General features: G+C 41.9%; 1 protein-coding gene across 2 annotated transcripts in view; it reads right to left on the reverse strand.

The window, feature by feature from the left end:
- MAP4K3 (mitogen-activated protein kinase kinase kinase kinase 3) overlaps positions 1-397 on the reverse strand; it is a 114,441-nt gene extending 114,044 nt beyond the window's left edge. For both annotated transcript variants that reach the window (XM_026653159.1, XM_026653158.1), the window contains exon 1: positions 344-397. The gene's annotated coding sequence lies outside the window, so the exon portion shown is untranslated. The remainder of the gene's footprint in view (positions 1-343) is intronic.
- Between the last annotated feature and the right edge of the window lie 12,668 nt (positions 398-13,065).

A 13,065-nucleotide genomic window follows, 5' to 3' on the forward strand; every position in this document is an offset into this window, starting at 1 on the left:
AGACACAGATGTAAGACAGGAGTACCACAGCTAGAGTTAGCAATGCAAAACAGCAGGAAAAGCAACACAATAAAAGATTTAAAATAATCTTATGCTTTTTTTTGCACTTCTCTATTTGTGTTCATCCTTCCATCCTTAAAAAAGTATGTCAATGAAAGACGGGATGCATAGCAGGAAATTTTGGGGTGAGGGGACCAGAAATTATCCCTATCCTTCTTGATGGGCATTTTTTTTTTAACCGTTAATTTTGTAAAATAAGAGCAAACAAAAATGAGCACAACTAAAACATGAAAAATATTCGATGTCTGTAAAGCAGTAAGCTTCAGCACAAGAGGACACTTACCTGGTTCTAGTTTTATTACTTTAATTGCCGCTAGCTCACCCGTGTTAACATTCCGAGCCTATAAAAGAAAAGAGAAAAGTATACTGAAGAATATAAAATTAAGATAATGTGAAGAGTTCATGCCAGAGCAATTAAAAACTCACTACATGAACTAAACATTCATTTAAATTTTTTAAACAAAAGCAGTGTTTTATAAGACTGTGCTAAATTAAGACATTTTGCAGATTTATATGTTACATCAGATTTACGATTAGTTTAAGGTTAGGGGATTTTTCAGTTAAATGTGTTACTGTAATTAAACGTAATTGGCCATAAATCATATATTTTGATTAGCTAAATAAACATTGCTGTGCAGTTAGCCCTATTACACTATTTAGAACTTCTTTTAAAGTATGATCCACATGACTGACTGATAAGCCAAACGTCATTGAGAAGTCCTTGGCTTCAAGAAACCACACACCATAATCCAAACATAATGCATATTTTATAATAGCCTTTTTTCTCCCTTCTTGCCCTGCCATCTTTTCAAACAAAATGGTGAACTATGCATTAATTCTTAACCATACTCACAAGACTGAATTTTGCAATCACAACCTGGAAATCTTTAACGAGTTTTATATGGACATTTCTCTCAAGACTTTTTCATGGTAAATTTATTTTCTAATTACAAAGAAAACTATCTTGCAAGGACACTAAACAAAATTAATTTGGAATAAAGTGTGTGCTTTGGCACATCAGACAAATTATGCAGCAAGGGCTATGAATTATGCTGTATTGATGCTCTGTAAATTTGTGACATACTGGGAATTGGGACAGATTGCTTACAAAATAGTTTCAGCCTACATGGCTCCCAAACTGGGGGATCAGGAGGTATGCAGCACTAAGTACACTGTCTTGATGAAAAGCTGCTTCCATCCAAGGCTCTTGAATCTTGTTGCTTTCAAGACAGTACTTCAACCTTTTCTGCTCTGTATTCTACTACTTACCCCTACTTCCCTACCCCCACCCACTCACAGTATCTTCTTCCTGTGAAGCCATTAAAATCAGCTAAGGAGTTAGAAGACAGTATGAAAATAGCCCCCCCACTGTCCCAGCCTAATATATGCAGCAACTTAATTTTGAGCAGCATCCTAGAAAACTTTACATGGCAATTGCTCAGCATCAGAATTACATTATACATTGGGGTGCTGTTATGCAAAAACGTACCTTATATTAGAGTAAAAAATTAATCAAAGCTAAATTTTAAGACGACATTAAAAAGAAACTCAAATATGGTAAACAGCCTCCCCCCTTAACTAATCGTCTAGGACTACTGCTTGGAAGAATTTACTGGTCCTTAAAAGTATTTTGTATCAGACCACCAGTGTGTTTCCAGCCCTGGCAAGTCATGATAGAATACACCTTCAGACTACGTTTAGATTATCAGTTCACTTTTCCACCCTTTCAATTACAACATGATGTTAGCAGATAAAATTTTCAAGTCACTTAAGACCAGCTTTACAAAGGTATTAAGGTGCCTAAAGAAGAAGATACCGATGAGTTGGATTTTTAAAAGTTTCTAGGCATCTATCTGTATCTTTAGGCTCCTAGGTATCTTTAAGCTTCTAAGGGCCAGATTTTTAAGTCCCACTGATTTACAATAAAACTTAGGGTCCTAGATCATGTTTGAAAATGGGACTTTGGAGATTTTAAAAAAATGAGCTGCTATCTCCATCACTATGCTTGTGAAAGCATGAAATTCCACCTATTAAATGATATAAAGCCTCTCCTCCTTCTAACTGTAGTGGTGTGAGAGATGAGCTTGTAAACTCATGTTTGAACTGGAGTTGAGAAAACAGCAAGATGTTAATCAATATGTGAAACGAGACACCTGTCAACCTGCCAAGCCTAGAAATAAATTCTGCAAGCCAGTGGGAAAACACAATAATCTCAGATTTCCATCTTTGGTTTTCTACCCTTAAATTAGAGTGAATAAAGACTCGGCACACCACTTCTGAAAGGTTGCCGACCCCGGTATAGACCAAGCCCCAGGCAAAAATCAGTCAATGACTTTACTTAGCCCTGGGAGAAGCTCTCCCATTGGCATAGGTGGCGTCTTCACTAAGCCGCTACAGCACTGTAAGTGTAAATTAGCCTTTAGTGTTTGGCAGGGACCAAAGCTTGCATAAGGGATAGATGGCTGAAGGTCAACCAGGATAAGACAAATAATATTTGTTGGTTAAAAAAGCAACCAGGAAATATGCAGACACTACAAAGGAAGGTCTGCATTCATCTTCTGTTTGCACTTGCAGTCAAACCAACTCCCAGCTACTTCTCATGATCAAGAAATAACAATGGCCAAGACTGTTTCCCCCCACCCCTCTATTTATATATGGGTGGGAGCTTGCAACTGCTTTTTTCAAATGCAGACTTCACTACTGTTGCTCATGCCTTCCCAAACTCAAGATTAGATTATGGCAGGGGTTCTCAAACTTCACTGCACCGCAACCCCCTTCTGACAACAAAAATTACTTCACGACCCCAGGAGGGGTGACCGAAGCCTGAGCCTGCCCAACCCCACTGCCCTGGGTGCTACGGCCATAGCCCGAGCCCCACCACTCCGGGCAGGGAGGCCAAAGCTGAAGCTCAAGGGCTTCAGCCCCAGTCAGGGGGCCTGCAACCTGAGTCCTGCCACCCAGGGCGGAAACCCTTGGGCTTTGGCCCTGGGTAGTGGGGCTTGGGCTTCAGCCCCAGGCCCCAGCAAGTCTAAGCCAGCCCTGGTGACCCCATTCAAAGGTGGTTGCGACCCACTTTGGGGTCCCGACCCACAGTCTGAGAACCACTGGTTTATGGTGATGTGCGCCACATAAAGCTGCATCTTAAATCCATCCAGAAAATCAAACTGATGCAGAAGTCATCTGTCCATTTGTTGACTCATCTCACCATGAGTATATTGCAGTTATTTTCCATGATCTGTGTTGACTGCTACCTTTTTTGCAGATGGAATTAAAGATGTTGGCATTGGTTTATGCAGCCCTATATGGCTTTCTACCAAATGCAGCATCCGCATGCAGTCACACTGGCAAGTTTGATATGTTCCAAAACCATAGCAAAAATATCTATACTAAGTCAGTCTAAGATCAACACTGCTATAGACTAAACCTTCACATCTGAGGAAGTTTCTCAGCATTTTAAGGCCTGGTCTACAGTGAAAAGTTACGTCATCATAGCTACTTCAGTCAGGGGAGTGAAAAACACACCCAACCAACATAGCTGTGCCAGCCTACTCCCCTAGTGCAAAGGCAGCTATGTTGACAGAAGAATGCTTCCGTCAATGTAACTGCCATCGGTCAGGGCAGTGGTGTTCCTACACCAACAGAAAAACCCTTTCCCTTGATGTAGGCTGTGTCTACACTATAGTCTCTACAGTGTAGACATATCCTAAGTAACCTTTGAGAGACATTAGTTCATCAACTGGGGCCTGGGCTACACTACAGTTAGGTCAACATAGGGCAGCTTACGTCGACCTAATTATGTCAGTGTACACACTACAGCCTTGTCCCGCTGATGTGAGTACCCTACTACACCGACATAATAACTCCACCTCCATGAGAGGCACAGGGCTTTTGTCAGTAGTTATGGCAATGCATACTTACTTACATAGGCTGTTGGCTGTCTTGTCAATTTCAGGGCTCCAGGCTGGAGCCCTGAAATTGACAAGAAAGCTAGGCAGCTAGAGCCAGGATGCCCCCAGCTGCTCACCCAGCTCCCCGCTCAGAGAGGTGAGAAGCCCAGGCGGCTGCCCCCAGCTCTCAGCAGTGAACCGGGAGGCAAGAAGCCCAGGAAGCTACCTCCTGCTCCCAGTGGGGAGCAGGGAGGTGAGAAGCCCAGAGAGCAGCTGGGCTCCCAGCGGGGAGCTGCACAGAGAAGTTAAATAAAACAGGTACCTGGTCAGAAACAAAGACTATGAATGTGTCTATACAAATGCAAGAGGCTTAAAGTAAAAACAAGTTAACTAGAATGCCTCTCAATGGAAGAGGATCTTAATATACTCGGCATTATTGAAAAAAGAATAGAAAGATAAATCAGTGGGGTACTAGAATACCTGGCTGTAAACTATACAGGAAAGACTGATTAGGCAAATGAAGTGGAGGAGGAGCACTGTACTTAGAAGATTCTACAGGATTTAGCAAGGTAAAAATTGAATGGAAAGGACCACACAGTTGAATCTTTCTGGACATGAAGCCCAAAGCTGTGAGAGAGAGAGAGAGAGAGAGAAAAAATAATGAGGGGTGTGCGTGTATGTATTTATTTATTTAATATTAATTAGTAGGCCTATACTACTGGCCTCCAGATCAAGAAAAGGATATTGAATGCACAATATTGAGAGAAATCAGAGATTGCAAAAATCTAAGAAAAAAACAATGGCGGACTTCAGCTACCAACATAAACTGGTCAAACGGCACTATAAGATAAAGTTTAAAGAAGCAATGTCTCAACGCTTTAAGCCAGTGCTTCTTGGAATAGCTAGTTCTAGAGCACAAGAGCAGAGGCTATTCTTCACAGTCTTAAATAACAGTAGTTGAACCACTGAGTAATAGTGACTACAATATAATTAGATTCAACATCCTAGGATGTAAGATACCAAGAACTGACATAGTGACACTAAATTTTAGAAAGGGATATACAGACGCCCCCCGACTTACGCAATCATTCTGTTCCAGAAAGCCTTGCGTAACTCGAATTTTGCGTAAGTCGGAAACATATACCCGAACGTTCTGCAAAAATTTCCGCAACTCAATCCTATTTCTGGCTTAGGGAACTTTTTCCATAAGTGCAAATTTGCGTAAGTCGGGTCTTGCGTAACCCGGGGAGCATCTGTATTTCAATAAAATGAGGCTAGTCAAAGACTTTAGATGTGGCATGAATGCTATTTAAGGAAACCACAGCAGGTATTCTTGAACAAAAAGGGAATCAGGATGGCAAGAAGTAAACCCATTTGGCAAAACAAAAAGCTTGAAAGGTTATTAAGCCAAATAGATCCTTCAGGTTTGAATATCTAACCCTAGTGAAGCTAATACACAAGAACATAAATTATAGCAGGCAATACGTAAAAGGGAAATTAGAAGGGTTAAAATGGAAGTCAGAGCAAAGAGCTAGGCTCTTCATTATTGGTATTTACCACTTTTCCCCGAAATATTCACATTGGTTTTTTGAAAAAGCCAGTATTCAGGTCCTACTGATTTTGACCTGAATTTTGGGACCCAGAAATTTTTTTGCAGGAGACGAAGATGGGGCTTTGCTGAAAAGCCGGCAGGGTCCAGCAGGGGTCTCTGTCTAGAAAGGGGTTTTATGGCTCATGAGCCAGACTATCACTTCCCTCCTGAACTCGGAAGCCAGTACCACCTGACTGCTGCAGTGACAGGGCTGTTGGGAGCGGAAGGCTGTACCCCAGGCATACTAGCTCCCTGCTGAACAGAGCCTACTTCTGAGGCCAGCCCTTCAGAATGGGAGTCGACAGAGCTGTGCTGCACAGCTGCAGCGATCAGCCCTAGGGCACAGAACCCCGTCTGCTTTCCTTCCATTACCCTGTCAGACAGCCTGTACGTGGGAAGCAGATGGGGCAGCACTGAAAGACCAAATGGGCCAGGATGGGACTGTGACGGGATCCCTGGGGTACAACATGGAACTGGGGTACTGCTGCGCCACCTTCACTCCCCAGCCTGGGCCATCTCTCACAATGCTTTGCTAGTGACAAACACCAAACCCCTCCAGATGCTCTTATCACTTAGCACAACAGTGTGGAGTCCCACACCCAGCTAAATTGCATGAATGCTCCCTGAGCCACTCCCGAATCACACAGAGACAGGCACAAGTAAGTCTCCCAAGCCCCCAGCCTTGCACCCCCAGAATATACTGTCTTGCCCTGGTCAGAAGCCTGACCAGTATAAGTTTATTATCCAGTCTTCCCCTCCCTCGATGTGGAGAGGACATGCACTAACCTTTGTAAACTGAGCTGAGATTTCCCAAGCACTTCAACCAAAACACACTGTTTTAGGTAAAATATAAAACAGATTTATTAAGTACAGAAAGATAGATTTTAAGTGATTATAAGTGGTACTTACCAAAGAAAATAAAAGGTAAGTACAGTGTCTAAAATTTTCAACCTTATTAGACTAGGCAGTATTTGGATCAAGCAGTTTCTCTCACCCCACTGAATGCTGCAGGTAGGTTACAGTTCTTAATACACAGGCTTCCCCTTTAAGCCTGGGACCAGTCTCTTGAGTTCAAGTCTTTGTCTTCCCAGTGTTCTTGTTAATTCCAGCGTGGGTGAGGGAGGAGAAAGGCAAAAGCATGATACCACTGTCCCCTATTTTATATCCTCAGTCCATGTGCCTGGAAAACACCAGCCCAGACATGTCCTGGCAGGCTTTGCTAAGTCACAGAGCGAAGCAATCCCCCATTGTGTGATGCTTGTGCAGCCCTCTTACAGCATTGTAAATCCCATGTTTACAATTCCCCTACTGATTATTGATCACTTAACACCCTCCTGGGAGTGGATCACCTCTCCTTTTTGTCACTGGAGAACTGGCAGTGGGTGACTCTCAAACTTGCAATATATTTCAGCAACAACCATACCGCTAAGCCTCATAACTTCATACACACTAACGATATAGATATTTTGACAGAACAGTGGATTTCAGCAGATCATGACATTTCCATTCCTTATGTGGCATACTTTGTACAAAACATATCGTAATTACATGACAGTAGTGAATATGTGGGTTCCAAGGTGCTGCACTGAGGTACAGAGTGCCATAGGGACTCTTTCTGGGGTAAAGCCTTCAACTCCCCTCCTGATCCGGGCCCTTCCATTCACTTCCTCTGCAAGCAGGGGAAGAAAGAAAGGCAGGGAGTCGGGTCCTGGAAGCTGAGACTGCCCAACTGCTTCATGGCGAGTAATCCCAACCCCCCACAGATACCGGGCACTCTTCCCCCTCCACCCCATATCTCCATGAGTATCGGGCATCCTTCCTTTCTCCCCCCCGCCCCGCTTTTGTTCCTGGTTTTTACCAATTTTTCTCCTATTTTTTAATAGAACCCAACGAATTCCCAGGACATTTTAAAAAATAAATATCGAAAATGAAAGGCCTTACAAATAGCTAATGACATTTAAAAAAAAAAAAAAAACAAGAAATTATGTAATTATTTCAGAAGCAGGATGCCTGCAAAAGAATTGGTGGGTCTGCTGGATCACCAAAGTTAAACGGAGCAATTAAGGAAGATCTATGGACACTACTGAGAAGATAGAAGATTTATTTGTATCAGTCTATATCACAAAAGTTGTTAGGGACCGGTCCTTTTCTTGTAATAAAGATAAGGTGCTATCAGAAATTGAAGTGTCAAAAAGAAAAGGTGCTGAAATAATCATATAATAAAAAGCAATAAGTCACCAGGCTCAGAAAGTATACATCCAAGAGTTCCGAAGGAGATTAATTATGAAGTGGTTGAGCTGTTAACAAAAACATGCAATTTTTCATCAGAAACAACTTTTGTGCCAGAGGGTTGGAGGGCAGCACGTATTATACCCATATTTAAAAAAAGTTCTAGGAATGATCCCAAGAATTACAGAGCAAAAAGCCATATGTCTACTTGGTAAACTGGTTGGAATTCATAATAAAATACCTGGAAGATCATGACTTGATCAGGTCTAATCAGCAGAGCTTCTGCAAAGGGAAAGAGTGTCTCTCTAATCCAAGGGATCTCAAACTTCATTGCACTGCAACTCCCTTCTGACAACAAAAATTACTACATGACCCCAGGAAGGGGGGACCGAAGCCTGAGCCTGCCCGAGCCACACCGCCCTGGGTGTGGGGGGCCAAAGCCCAAGCCCCACTGCCCTGGGTGTGGGGGGCCAAAGCCCAAGCCGAAGGGCTTCAGCCGCAGGGGCCTGTAACCTGAGCCCCACCACCCAGGTCTTAAGCCCTCAGGCTTCGACCCCAGGCGGTGAGGCTCAGGCTTCGGCTCTGGCCCTGTGTCCCAGCAAGTTTAAAGCCAGCCCTGGCAACCACATTTTAAAATGGGGTGGCGACCCACACTTTGAGAACCATTAATCTATTAGAACTGTTTGAACACTTCAATAAAATAGAAAATAAAGGAGACTGGTTGACAATTTTTACAGCCTTTTTTCAGGCTAAGAGTAAGGTAAGTGGTCAATTTTCACCATGGCAAAAGATTAACAGCTGGTAGCTCAAGGTTCAGTACTTGGTCTGGTGGTGTTTATTCTAGTTATTAACAGTTTTTGGAAGAGAGGTGTGCAGTGAGATAGCACAATTTGCAAATGACAATTATTTAGGTTAGCTAAATCCAGAGACAACTATGAGGAACTAGAGGGATCTAAGTAAGCTAGGTGAATGGGCAACAAGATGGCAAAGTTCAATGTTTATAAACACAAAAACCTGCACATTTCAGGGAAAATTGTAAACTACTCATACACCCTACAGAGTTCTAATTTAACTGTTTCAGCTCTGGAAAAGAACTTGGGCATCACCCAACGTGGTCAGCTCAGTGAATAACTCTCCTCTGTGTAGCAGCAGGCAAAGAAGCAAACAAGATGTTAGGATGCATAAGGGATGACGAATTAGAGAAATATTATAATGCCATTATAAGTCAGTGGTCAGACCTCATCTGGAATACTGTGCACAGCATTTGTCACCTTATCTCAAAAAGGATGTGCAGAACTAGAGTGGGCTCCAAGAGATTTTAATATGAAGAGAAATTAAGAAGACTGGGATTGTTTACCTCAAGAGACAAATAGGAGAGAAAATGGTAACCGTATAAAAATGAATGGTCTACGAGGCAGAGAGAGAGAGAGAACATAAGCTCCCAGTCTCATAAGACAAGAACCCTGGGGATATTCAATTAAACAGAAAAGTGACAAATTCGAAAGTGAGAAAGGAAATACTTTTTCACGCAATGCATAATTAGACTGTGGCACACTACCACAGGAAGTTATTGGGTATGTCTTATACTACAGCTCGGAGCAAGCCTCCCAGCCAGGGCAGACAGATTAATGCTTAACACTCGAAATAGTTGTGTGGACATTGTGGCACCGGCAGAGGCTCAGGCTAGCCACCTGAGCTCAGACCCACGGGTAGGATGGTCTTAAGCTCAAGTGGCTAGCCAGAGCCTCTGCAGTGCTGCAATGTCCAATCTCTACTAGGGATCTGAATGAGACATCCATGGCAGGGTGGATTATCCCATTTCTCCCTACTGTGAATCTTGTTTCCCTACTGTGAGGTTTCTTGAACCCTCCTCTGAAGAATATGCCACTGGAAACTATCAGAGACAGGACACTGAACTAGGTGGACCGCTGGTCTGATTCAATCTAGTCATTCTACATTCCTTAGGGGGCTGTATACCATACACAGTACCATCAAACAAGGAAGTGGGATCATTTCCCACTAAAGTGTAGGTGAAATGGGGGGAGGGGAGACTATCTCTACAAGGCACCTATTGGTACACATACATAGGCACTTAGAGTAATTACATGATCTTTTATTGCTATCATCTTCAAAAAAATTAGAAGCAGTAAGTTAACAAGTTTCTCTCCTTGAAGATTCAGGTCCACTATTCCCCACTTTCACCACAATTTGTTACAAACAAGATGCTGTCAATTATCAGTTTCATCTTTGCTCCACCTACCTACCAAATAGGATGCTTTCTGAGATTTAACATAAAGAACTAAGAGCAAGTTTTCTGCAAAGATTTTCTATAGTGCAGAAAGGGCAAAACCACAACTTTCCCTTACTGAAATCAAGGGACATTGCCTGTAACTCAGGAGGACAGAATAGTGAAACTGTTTTTTCAGAGAAGGAAAATCATTAGTTAATTCCTCTTTTGAGATTTTTTACAGTAGTGAAACCCAGAAACAGTAGAGGCATGAAAACAAACTTACATGTGCCAGCAGAATATTTTTCACCCTGCCTAATAGGTGTCAGTTAAACTTTTCCCAAGCCCTTTTTAGCTATATGGAATTCCGTTCTATTTTTTTCTTATACCACACTCATCACTGTAGAACCTGAGCACCTTTCAGTAGCAGCCTAATTACACATCTGCTGTGTGTTGTTTATTCTCTCATCTCCTCAGGAGGAGGAGGAAGCATGTGCATTAGAATGTCTTGTTTTGGTAGGGTTTGTTTTGTTTTAAATAGGGGTTGCTATGCATTTATGTTAAAGCACAGTCAAAGAAATGCACTTTGCATTTGGAAGTGGTGAGGTTTGGGATAGTCCTTCGTTCCTGCGGGAGTTCAGGCTAGCTCCCAAGAAAGTTCTGTGTCTCTAACATATGCGTTTTACCCTTATTGTAAAACGCTGTGCCATAGAAGTATGCTTGTCAACCACAGTCTTAATCCCAGAGCTTTAGGTGGTCTTTTAGAAATCCTGGGGCCAGCCATGGACCACCACAAAGATAAGGACAGAGACCTTGAACTTGATTTGAAATTATGTGGGAAAACAATTTAAAGAGCGAAGGACAGGTTATGTGCTTGCAGTAGCCTATGTTACAAAGGAGATGCGCTACAGTGTTCTGTACTACTTGGGAGTTTTCCAAGTACTAAATCATACCCAGAAACATTGTGCTGCTGTAGTCCAACAGAGAGATCAGAAAGGTGTAAATAACTGAGGCCTTGTCATCATCCACCAGGATAAGACGAGTCTCCTAGCCAACTGGAGATGACAGAAAGTATTACTCACAGATGCTTCTACGCGAGAGCTTAGAGTTAGTGAGGAATACAAAAGTTCTCTTAGACTTCAGGAGAAACAGAGCAACTGTGGCTATGTACCTTCAACCAAAGGGAACTGCACAATGACTACAAACTCTTCAAAATGCCTTCCTCATCACCAACATCATTTCTGTCTTGCAAAGATTCAGCTTCAGCCAGCTGTTCTTCCTCCATGAGTTGATCTTGTCCAAGCACCAGGACATCTTGGTGACAGAAGAGTGGTGGTATGTAGTAGAGCTGCATATTACTGGCACTTGAATCCATGTCATCTGACCACTTCACCTTGTGGTTGCACATAGATATTAAAAAGGACCAGAAAGAGAATTGATCCTTGTGGAATTCCACAAATGAGGTGGAGTACGGGATTTGATGGAAAAGGATCCAATTCAAAAATTATCCTGGCAGAGGTGACTGCAACCAGGAAAGCAATTTTGATGGAGTAGACTAAGTGGCTTGAATGGCAAATTTATTAAGGTATATAAAACTGATTAATATTATGATGAAACCACAAGTTAAAATTAAGTGTCCGTAGGGTACCTCTGAAATGCTGCCTGCAGGAATCTCTGAAGTACAGCTCTACTCTGAAAATGACTAAAAATGATAACATCTTACTCATTAGATCCGCTCTGTGTTTAGACAAGGTCATATCTGCTGTCTTTGGAAACATAAATAAGTTATTACTTTTTACTCGGTTAGCGCTGCAGACACAACACAGCTCTGGGAAAGGGAGAAAGATTCTAATGTTGCTTTGGCATCCTCCACAGAAATATTTACAAAGTTCCATTTACAGACCTAATGAGTTACGCCTATGTAAACCATCAAGGCAATATAGCTTCAATGGAGAAAGGCACTCTCCTCATAATTTCATGTGCAATACTTTTGTTATCTTAATTTGCATATTCTGGAATATGGTTGCTGGTTAGAAAAGATATATTCTTCCCTATAAACCAAGCATATTTGATATGGAAACTATTGCAGAACCAACACAAAACCTCACACATCTTTTTTTTTTTTTTTTTTTTTTTTTTATATACAGACATTCCATTATCTCCAAATCCTCTCTCAAAACCCACTTCAAGGGAGCTTATAAAATGTAGCCTTATGTATTAACTATAAGAAAAACAGTGTATCCCTCAAATAATGTGCACTAGCACATTTTTGGACACCATATAAATAACAGAACTGACCCAAACAACAGCAGGATCTTATTGTCTTGACCCACGTCCTCATCTCTCTCTTCACCTTCTCCTCAGCTCTGTCCACACTACCTACTCTTATTTTAAATTGTAAAATATCCAGGGCAAGCACTCCATCATTTTTTCTAACATAAACACAGCTACATATCTATTTTTGTAACATACTAAATACATCTATGGCTATAAAGAAAATAGTGACCATATAGTGGTATATCCAGGTTGAAAATCCAATTAAAAAAAGACAAGGAAATCTAAGGATTCCAAGAGATACCACATTGCCCTGACTCTACCTTCTCAATAACTTTAAAACCTTTTTGGGGGAGGGGGGGGCGGGGGGGGGGGGAAAGAAGGGGGTCAGGTCAACAAGTAGCAAGAGTGTCCACATTAAGGAGACTGTCCCCATAGGAAGGCAACAAATATAATGGCAGCCCGATCCCAAGTTAACGCCCGCGTAGTCACAACTGCATGGATACTGAAGTAATGGCAGAACAATAAGCCTGGCCAACTCCAATCCTAAGAGATAAAAGAACCTGCACAACACAATAAATCTAATTTAATCTTATCCTGGAACTTGCATGTACATGGTGAACATGAATCCATTTTTCAGAACGGAACTTATATGTCTGAAGGTAGATCAAATCAGGAATGGTACTGACTTTATTAGCCACCAAGAACACTGAAGATTATGATGACTCAGCCAATGCCCTACTGCTCCCAACAGACCCTTGCCAAATCCAAAACAACTTAAATGTAACATACATAAA

This window comes from Terrapene carolina, unplaced genomic scaffold (assembly GCF_002925995.2).
Source record: "Terrapene carolina triunguis isolate 2854851 unplaced genomic scaffold, T_m_triunguis-2.0 Scaffold132, whole genome shotgun sequence".
Taxonomy (NCBI): Eukaryota; Metazoa; Chordata; order Testudines; family Emydidae; genus Terrapene; species Terrapene triunguis.